Source organism: Mus caroli, chromosome 7, assembly GCF_900094665.2.
Source record: "Mus caroli chromosome 7, CAROLI_EIJ_v1.1, whole genome shotgun sequence".
Taxonomy (NCBI): Eukaryota; Metazoa; Chordata; class Mammalia; order Rodentia; family Muridae; genus Mus; species Mus caroli.
Window position 1 is genome coordinate 63035818 of NC_034576.1, and position 10161 is coordinate 63045978.

Here is a 10161-nt window from a genome sequence, read left to right on the forward strand (position 1 = left end):
CTCTCTCTCTCTCTCTCTCTCTCTCTCTCTCTCTCTCTCTCTCCTCCTCCTCCTCCTCCTCCTCCTCCTCCTCTCGGTCTCTACTCCCTCTCAACTCCCATTTCTATACCCCCAAATAAACTTTATCCTTTACTAGAACCATTCTATGACTGGTACCTCAGAGGAAGGGAAGCACTCCACAAAAATCTTTCCATAGCTTCATGAAACACATCAAACTGTGATTTATATTTGCACACTCTATACTGTTCATTATAAAATTATGGAAGGAAAGATATGTACAAAAATATAAAGGTGGCATTGAAAGCAAATTTAAATACCCTGCTTACTTTACCATGGTAGAACTTTCAGAAGCTCCCTGTGTGACTAAATGTGCTGCAGTGTAGGAATGAACAGATAGGTATAGTAATATATGAATTCATGCCAAATTGGGAGAAGGAGATGACTACCCTTAAAAATGCTGTGCTCCTGGATATCAGTACCTCTGAACCTCTGCCAGTGGTGGAGGAGTTTAAATCTTGCTGAAAAGATACTATTTTCTGTCATATTGCACTTTTTAGATACCTTTCAATTAGAGATTCCTAGTAGGAAAAAGACAATGAAACTACAATGCAGTAGTGTTGTCTTTATGAAAGTTGTGAGAGGATGCCTTGAAACAAGTACTCAATAAGACAGACCGATTTATTATTTTTAAAGACAATGTTTGCATCAATAGCACTTTCTGGCCAGGGAGATACTGTGTAGAACAGATTGGCCTTGAATTCAAAGCATTCTATTTTCATCTGCCTCCTAGCATATTAAGATATAGGATTGCTTTATCATGAGTTAATCTACCTTACAGATTTTATACAATAGTGACAAAAGTCAAGGATTATATATGGTTAGCTAAGAAAGGAAATGAATCCAAGACATTTTGCAGCTCTTAATATAATAAGAGTCAAGGTGGCATTAGGATGCTGAAAACACATAAAGTCCTATATTTTTAAATAAATTACAGTTTTTTATCTAAAAATTAATGAGTAATTGTCTGTATGTATGTAGAAGTGTCAATCGCTGGTTTGGGTTTTAGACTTCTTGCTTGGGACACAGAAATCCAACTTGTTAGTGAAGATGACAGTACTAAGGGTCCTCAACTTTGTGCTACCCACAAGGACAGGTTCTCCTACCTAAATTAGGTTAGTTAAGCTAATCCCACTCAATCATGATAGAAGCTTGTCTCACAGATGAGTCTAGATCTCCTCAAGTTGAAAGAGAGAATAACTATTTCAATAATACCTAAGGATAAAAGCTTGTATAAGATATACAAAGTAATCTATACTATGATATTCTCTCTCTATATATATATCATGCATTTAAAATTTCTGCATTTATTCTAATTATATAATTGACAGTATTATCTTTACAACTTATATAAATTTCTGTGTACTGATTACCATATAGATATAGTGAAGAGGACTTATATTGCTGAATTCAATGACTCTGTAACATGGGCACTTAGAAGAGTTGTAGCAAAGTGAAATTAATAGACCTCAATATTGACCCAAAGAGCAGGGTACATTACTGAGTGTTTTTGTTTTTCTTGAGAGAACTCTAATTTTATATGCTCAGTTTTTCCAAAACTCACTCATTCACATACCAGAGAATTCTAGTTTGCATNTGACAATGACTTAACTCATGTCTCTTGAGATTTTCATTGTATCTGAATATTAGAGTCCTCTCCCTCTTCCTCTTCTCCTTTACTTATTTTTTCCTTCCTTTTTTTTTTTTTTTGAACTTTGAGAAACAGTCTAATTCTGTAGACAAGGATAGTATCAAACATTTAGTAACTATTTTGTTTATATCGCTTGAATGATATGATTACAAATGTGAGCCAATATACAATGAATCTTTTTTTTTTCATTTTAAATGTGCATTTGGCTTTAATCATTAATTATATTTACAATTAAAATTTTAGTAAAAAAAGACCAGGCATCATGGCACATATATTTAAGGCATATGTAGTGAGTGCATATTGTATTCAACTACAGCCAGGATTACATTTTTGAACCCTGTATTAACAACAAAAAATAAATAATAAAATTAAAATTATATTAGCATAAGTTTATGTCCAGTCTTTCTGTATTTGAGTGGCAAGCAGCTGGTTGCTGAAGCAGCAGCTTATATCTCAAACCACAGAGAGGAAGAAGAGAGAACTCTTTGAAACATCATGAGATTTTTGAAAGATAGAAAGCTACCCCAGGGATATCTTTTGTCCAGCAATGCTGCATCTTCTAATCTTCCCCAAACAGCCGTCAACTAGGAGTCAAGTATTTGAAAATTTGAGACAAATAGTGGGCATCTCATTCAAAACACTGCACTGTACACCTTATTATCACAGTCTCACAACCATATCATAACAAAATTGTATATTGTAAAACTTTAAAAGAGCTCATCGTCTTTCAGAGAATGAATATTGTTTAAAAGTTCAAAGTGTCTTCTGAGTCTCAAGTCAATACTTTTTATGTAATGCCTATAAAATAAAAAGCAAGTTACAAGTCTGCAGTACCTAACGGCACAGATCTTTTATTACCTTTACTCTGCAATGGACTAAGGCTGTCCTGAGAAATGCTTAGGTTGACTTTATGCTTCACATTTTTCTTCCTCTACCTTCTGGATGCTATAGATTCTTATGTGTACAATATGACCTGCATTTGTGATAAAGAACAACCCAAAATTTGTGAGTGGTAGTCAGTTCTTTACCAAAGGTTGAATATCAAATNTATCTATACTAGGACTTAACAAAGTCTCACACCCTGGCCATTTCAAACACATTAAAAATTCAGTATCTATAAAAAATCTAATGTCTTTTAAAATCAAAATTCTCTATAAAATTCTGAAATCTCATTTTGTAGAATGGGATCCTGTAAAAAATATGTTTTCTCTTTAATATTTATATTAACTATTCTATTTATTTACATGTAAAAAGATATCCCTCTTCCTCGTTACTCCTCCACGAACCCCCATCTCATCTCCATTCTCCCACTCCCCTTTTCCTCTATGAGAGTGCTCCTCCTACAACTCACTAACTCCTGTCTCACCCATCTAGCATCTGCCTATTCTTTGTTTTTTTTTAAGTACTCCTTTTCTTCAAGGAAGGATTATCAAGCAAAAATATAAACAAAGCAAAAATCAATTCTCAGCAGTGTTAATAACTCGATATATTAATATCTCTGACCAAGTTACTATTTCCTGGTACCTTTTAAAGGGTCTGTGTAACTAATATATCTAGCGCTGCCCTCTCCAACAAATACACAGCTAGTATTCTAGGTTATGAGTGCCTTGACCCCATGGCTGCTGCTAATTTTGCTGGTTTTACTATGGTCCTTGCATACCCAAAACACTGAGGTACCTTGCAGCAACTGGGTTTCACTGAAAACAGTAGTGAAACTCATCCCTGTCACATGGTTACAAGCCTCAGTGCCTCTCCATGATGTTTCCATGCCTTCATATCCAATGCCACTTGATTAATCTAGTCACTAATAAGTTCATTATGGAACGCACTTATGACCTTGTCATTTTTCCAACACAGTTTCTGCATGCTGACCCTGAAGCATCACTTCCCAGAGACTTCTGATGCTGGTCTGTCTTTATCAGAACTGATTGATTGTTTCGACCAAAATGGCCAGCATTCATTATTCAATAAAGCAAGGCTTTCACTTTAGTGGGTCTGGTATTGAAATTTCCTCCAGTATATTCAGGAATGAAGGTGTAGCTCATGAAGAACAGGAATTCTGGAGGAGATTTCCTAAGAGATTGAATAAAAATTATAATGTGTTCTTCTTAAAGGCAGAGGCCTACATATGTAATGAAAAAGAAATGAGAGAGAGAGAGAGAGAGAGAGAGAGAGAAGAGAAATTGACTGACATATAGAAAGATGTTTGTGAACATAACTCTGAAGAATCTGTAGATTCTGAAGATGTTAGCCGCTAGAGGAAATAGATCAGCTGAGAAGAAACTACTCACAAATCGTCTCAAAAGAAACACTGAATATCCAAACTTCAGGTCAGGTCATTAATTTTTCCTTCCTGTTTTCCAGTTGCCTCACTCCTACAAAGCAGAAGAATACTCAGAGGAAGCAGGGCTAACTAATACAGATTGTGACAAATCCACACTAGTCATCAAGAGGTAGATTTTCCAAATAAAAACTATAAAGTTCAATGACCCTTCTTGTTTCAAAGCTGATAATGTGGATGGACTGAGAAATGTATTCTGCAGTAGAAAGAACAAAACTATTTTTTGTTCAAGAAATCTAGAAGGAAAATGATGGTCAAATAAAATCCAATAGCAAGAAATATTCCTTGCATGATTGCAGAGAAAATGAAGGCTCTACAAGTGATTGAGCCAGGGCTATGGCTGAGTTTTCTACTGGATTTAGGCAGTTTTAATGTTCAGCATATCCAGTATATAATATAGCCATGACAAATTCAATATGAATGAGGGAGAAGGGGTGAGATTGGGACAGATGACAGAGATGGAAAAATAAAAACCAAAAACAATTTGCTGGTGAAAACTAAGTAGACAGCTATTTTGAGAGAGCTTTTTTCCAGTGGAGAAAGCAATGGGAAAATGCTACAAAGGTATTATACAGAGCAGCTTAAATCAGATCCTAATGCTATATGTCTAATGCCACCAAGGTGCTTGGTGCTTCAAAAGGAAGGCAGGGGGTGCTGCTTTGAGATGAGGGTTTCACTTCCAGTGACTAACACTATGTCAGGAGCATTAAGTATATTTGGCATCTATTCTGTACTCAGCCTGTTCTAGGATGCAGCAAGGGACAATTTGATTGTCTTAGAGGATAAGATCAACATTCTAATTAAGGTACATGATGTCATTGTTGGACCTTACTAGTTTGGCTTGTATGCAATAGGCCTAACCAATGTCAACAATGTGTGTTCCATTTTCAATAGAGTAGGGTGCTTTCTTCACCACGTGAAGGCACAGCCGGAGATGATCTAAATCCCTGCAGGCCTGATGCCAAAGCTGAAGAGAAAATGGAGTAAAGAAAGAGACATCTAAGAATTCTCATGGTAATACAGTTTTCTTTTTTTTAACCATGGTAGATTTTTGGTAGCATGTTCAATCAAAAAGTCATATGGTTTCAAAAACATCTTGAAATTTCCACCAAAGTTCTCACCAGGTGCACAATGTGTGAAGACATAATTGGAAATTCTTTATGATGTCCTACTGGATAGAGGAAGGTGGTCAAATGCCTCCAAACAGGCTGGCCTTGAAATCAACAAATGTGAAATCTTTCTGATATCTTTCCTATCAGCCATCTTTAATTTCTTTACTTAGCCAACCAATAAACCTTTCTTTGGAAAATTTGCAATTGGCAATATGAAATCCAGAATATCTGTACAATGCAGGTTCTAGCTTATTGTCCTTCTCTTTAGTAGTTTATTTCCCTAAAACCCAGCCTTATACCTATACCCCAAGCCCTGTATTTACAGGAATTAGGAATTACCAGAAGTTCACATAGAGCATAATGCAATCCATAATGAGTAAAACTCATGTATATGATGTTACAGTGAGTTGAGTTTTTTATTAGTTTGTAAACAAAGATGGTTTGTCAGGAAATATCAATAGAACCATTTTCACTGCATTTCTAATCATCTTCTTCAGGAAATACCATTGCAGAGGATTAATCTCCTCCAGCAAAAGTGGAGTGACCCATATGGTAGGAAAAGCATGTATAGTCAGGATTTTTCGATGCCATAAGCATACTACTAAAGTCATTGTTTGATAACTCACAAAGTCAGAATTTATTGAATAACAACAAATTCCAAAATTTAATAAAATCCTAAAAATAAAGAATTTTTGCTGATATAGACTCAATTTTCTGAAACGTATGAAACTTGCATAGAGTGAGTTTTTAAAAATTCTATTTTATTAGTTGTTGTCTTGTATTAGTGTTTGAATACATGTCTATGGAGCAGATGTTTTCAGGTCTGGAAAAGTCCAGAAGAGTGCTTCAGTTCCCTTGTGACTGGTAAAACAGTTCATGGTAAGGAGTAAAGTAGGTGATGGAAATTGATCAGTTTCTCTAGAATAGTAGTCAGCACTCTTGACTTCTGAGAAATCCCTTAGGGTAAAGGCATTGTTTTTAATGACAATATTACAAGTATTAATATTTAGCCTCCCTAAATTTTAATATAAATGCTTTAGAAGCGTCTATGACCTTCAGAGAATGTTGCAGTCTAAACAATTTTTTCCACAAGTTGAGGATTTATTGCAAAAGCACAGAGAAATGAATTTCTAACAGAAAAGAGAAAATACTTTCCTCATCTGGTGAAAGTGACACAAAACTATGAAAAAATGTTATATGAACTATGTCCTAACATCATAGGCTTTATGAGGAAATTATTGACATACGAACATAAACGTGAAAATGAATTATTGACCATTTCCATAGAATTTGTGTCACTCTATGTTATGAGAACTGTGACACAGTTCTTTCCCCTATATCCACAACTTGCTGGCTGGCTCTTATGACTGAGACAGATCTCAGCATACCTCCTCTCTTGTATCAGAAGTTCCAGTGATTCCAAGGGGCCTCTCTTCCCAGTGATGGCCNACTAGGTCATCTTCTTCAACATATGCAGCTAGAGATANGGGCTCTGNGGGTACTGNTTAGTTCATATCGTTGTTCCACCTATAGGGTTGCAGNCCCCTTCAGCTCCTTGGGTGCTTTCTCTAGATTCTCCATTGGGGGCCCTGTGTTCCATCTTATAGATGACTGTGAGCATCCACTTCTGTCTTTGCCAGGCACTGGCATAGCCTCATATGAGACAGCTATAACAGGGTCCCTTCAGCAAAATCTTTCTGGCATTGTGCAATAGTGTCTGGGTTTGGTGGCTGATTATGGGATGGAATCCCAGGGACATCCTTTCGTCTTAGCTCTAGACTTTGTCACTGTAACTCCTTTCGTGGATATTTTGTTTCCTTTCTAAGGAGGAATGAAATATCCTCCCATTGGTCTTCCCTCTGGTTGATTTTCTTGTGTTTTGCAAATTGTATCTTGTTTGTTCCTGGAGTGGGTGGGTAGGGGAGCAGTGTGGAGGTAGGGTATAGGGAACTTTCAGGATAGCATTTGAGATGTATATAAAGAAAATATATTATAAAATAAATAAATGAGAAAATTTTCTAAAAAAAATAAAAAAGAAGTACCAGTGAAAGGGTACGTTCAAGTAATTTGATTTTTAATTTTAATTTTTCTATGTTGATATTGAGAACAAGAGGAAAACATATCAATTTCAGTAAAGCTCACATTTGATGGTAAGATTTATGAAAAATATTATGGTTGTTCACTAGAAATTGGAGATACATTTGAAAAGGAAAGATTTAGCAAGGCATGGTGGCACATGCCTTTAATCCCAAAACTTGGGAGGCAGAGGCAGGCAGATTTCTGAGTTAAAGGCCAGCCTGGTCTATGGAGTGTGTTCCAGGACAGCCAGGGCTATACAGAGAAACCCTGTCTCAAAAAATAAAAAAGAAAGAAAAGGTAAGATTTTATTAAACACACTTGAATTATTGAAATGACACTGTTAAACACCAGAAGAGCATTTGCAAAAGTATAAACTTCTAGAGATTGACTCCTGACAATACAAGGGAAAGTAATCATAACAGAAACAGTATGATTTTGTTCCCCCTTCTAAGTGGGATTGAAGCATCCACAAGTTGTCCTTCCTTCTTGTTAAGCTTCATATGATCTGTTATTTGTATTATGGGAGTTCTGAGATTTTTGAGCTAATATATTCACTTAGATGTGAGTACACACTATGTATGTCCTTTTGGGTCTGGGTTATCTCACTTGGGCTAATATTTTTAGTTCCAACCATTTATCTGCAAAATTATGAAGTCATTGTTTCTAAAAGCTGATTAGTATTTTATTGTGTTCTGTAAACACATTTTCTGTATTCATTCTTCCGTTGAAGGACATCTGGGTTGCAGATGCCAAGAAGTGCTAACAGATAGGAGCTTCGTTTAGCTGTCCTCTGAGATGCTCTTCCAGCACCTGACTAAGACAAATGCAGATACTTACAGCCAACCATTGGAATGAGCCTGGGGACCCCAATGGAAGAGTTAGGGGAAGTTCTGAAGGAGCTGAAGGGGAATGTAACCCTATAGGAAGATCAACAGTATCTACTAACCAGATGCCTCAGAACTCCCAAGGACTAAACCACAACCAAAGAGTATACATGAGTCAGTCCATGGCTCTGGCTATATATTTAGTGGAGGACTGACTTATCTGGCATCATTGGGAGGGGAGACTCTTGGTCCTGTGGAGGTTTGTTGCCCAATCGAAGGGAGATGCTAGAGGGGTGAGGTAGGAGTGAGTGGGTGGGGGAGCATTCTCTTAGAGGCAAATGGGAGGTGAATGAGGTGGGGGTTTGCAGAGGGGAGACTGGGAAGGGGACAAAGTTTGAAATGTAATAAAAGTAATTAATAATAAAAATGCAGAAACAATAACAACAACAACAACAAACCACTTAAATGTCCTAAAATGACATTCTTTCCACAGTTAAATTTTATTCAGGGTATTTTTAGGTCATGTATGTACTTTCACTATAATTCTACCTTAATAATAACTGTTTTTCAATGAGAAATAATCCACCACCATGCTCATCTCAATATATTTCTCATCCTTCCCCCTTTCAAGATGATGTCTCATAACTCTGATCCTTCCTGAGACAGTCTTCCTCAGTATTCAATAAATTTCTGTCCACTGGCCCTTCACTTGCCCTTTGGCTACAAATGAATTCCCAAGATCCTATGCTGTACTTTGATACAACCCAAATGTCTCAAGAAGACTATGTTGAAGTTTCTTTTGCTATCATAAATAACAGCTTTACTGACAGTGTAAAAGTTGTAATGAATATTAAAAGAAACACAAACTGCTTAAAATAATTGAGAACACACAGGCAAACATAAGGTAATTGGTATAATATTTGAAATTGGATAATGTGGCACTAAAGTCAATATCTGCTATAAAAGTTTGTCTCTCATATTTTGGTTTAGAGCCATTTTGGCAAAAGTATTAAAAAAAACTGTAGGATTCAAACATCCTGTGTTATACATACACATTGTATTTAAGGAGTCAGGTTGAAATTAATATTTAAAAAAATCTACAAACCTCTCGAAAATTCTATGAAAAACTTCATTTTAAACTTGGTCCAATTAACTCATGACTTCTTAATCCCTGAATTAATACTGAACTCTTTGTGTCACTATTTACAAAAGCAAACCTTTTGTTAGTACACATTTGTAAATCTATGTCTAAAGAAAAGAAGATTAAGATAAAATGGCAGGACTTCTACTATTAATATTATTGAAAACTCAAGATTCTAATGATGAAATTCAATATCTGAAATATGAAAGTCAAAGCACTTGGTTATGCTCCAGTGACCAGAGTAACTTAAAGATGGTGGGGGTGACTTTTATTTTTGACACCAGTGGAGGTTGAAGCCAAAAGGAACTTTGGTCCTTGTAGTTTCACCATATTTTCATTCACCAGAGGCAGGTGTAATTGTGCAGTGCTTTTATGACTTCCTGCCATGGGTCTACTGACTAGCTCAGGTCGCTCCAATAGGAGCTTAGCTTTTGCTGGAGGGTACAGAAAGGAAATGGACATAGTAACTGTAGTGGCTATTCTTGGTTGTCAACTTGACTATATTTGGAATGAACTACAATCCAGAATTGGAAGGCTCACCAGTGACCCTTATCTATCGTCATGGTATTCCACACAGTATTGCTTCTGACCAAGGAACTCATTTCACAGCCAGAGAAGTACGACAATGGGCCCGCGATCATGGAATTCACTGGTCTTACCACATTCCCCATCATCCTGAAGCAGCTGGCCTGATAGAAAGATGGAATGGCCTTTTGAAGACGCAGTTACAGCGCCAATTAGGTGGTAACAGCTTGGAAGCCTGGGGTAGAGTTCTTCAGAAGGCAGTATATGCTTTGAATCAGCGCTCGATATATGGTACAGTTTCACCCATAGCCAGGATTCATGGGTCCAAGAATCAAGGGGTGGAAAAGGGAATAGTTCCACTTACTATCACTCCTAGTGACCCTCTAGGAAAATTTTTGCTTCCTGTCCCCATAACTCTAGGTTCTGCTGGC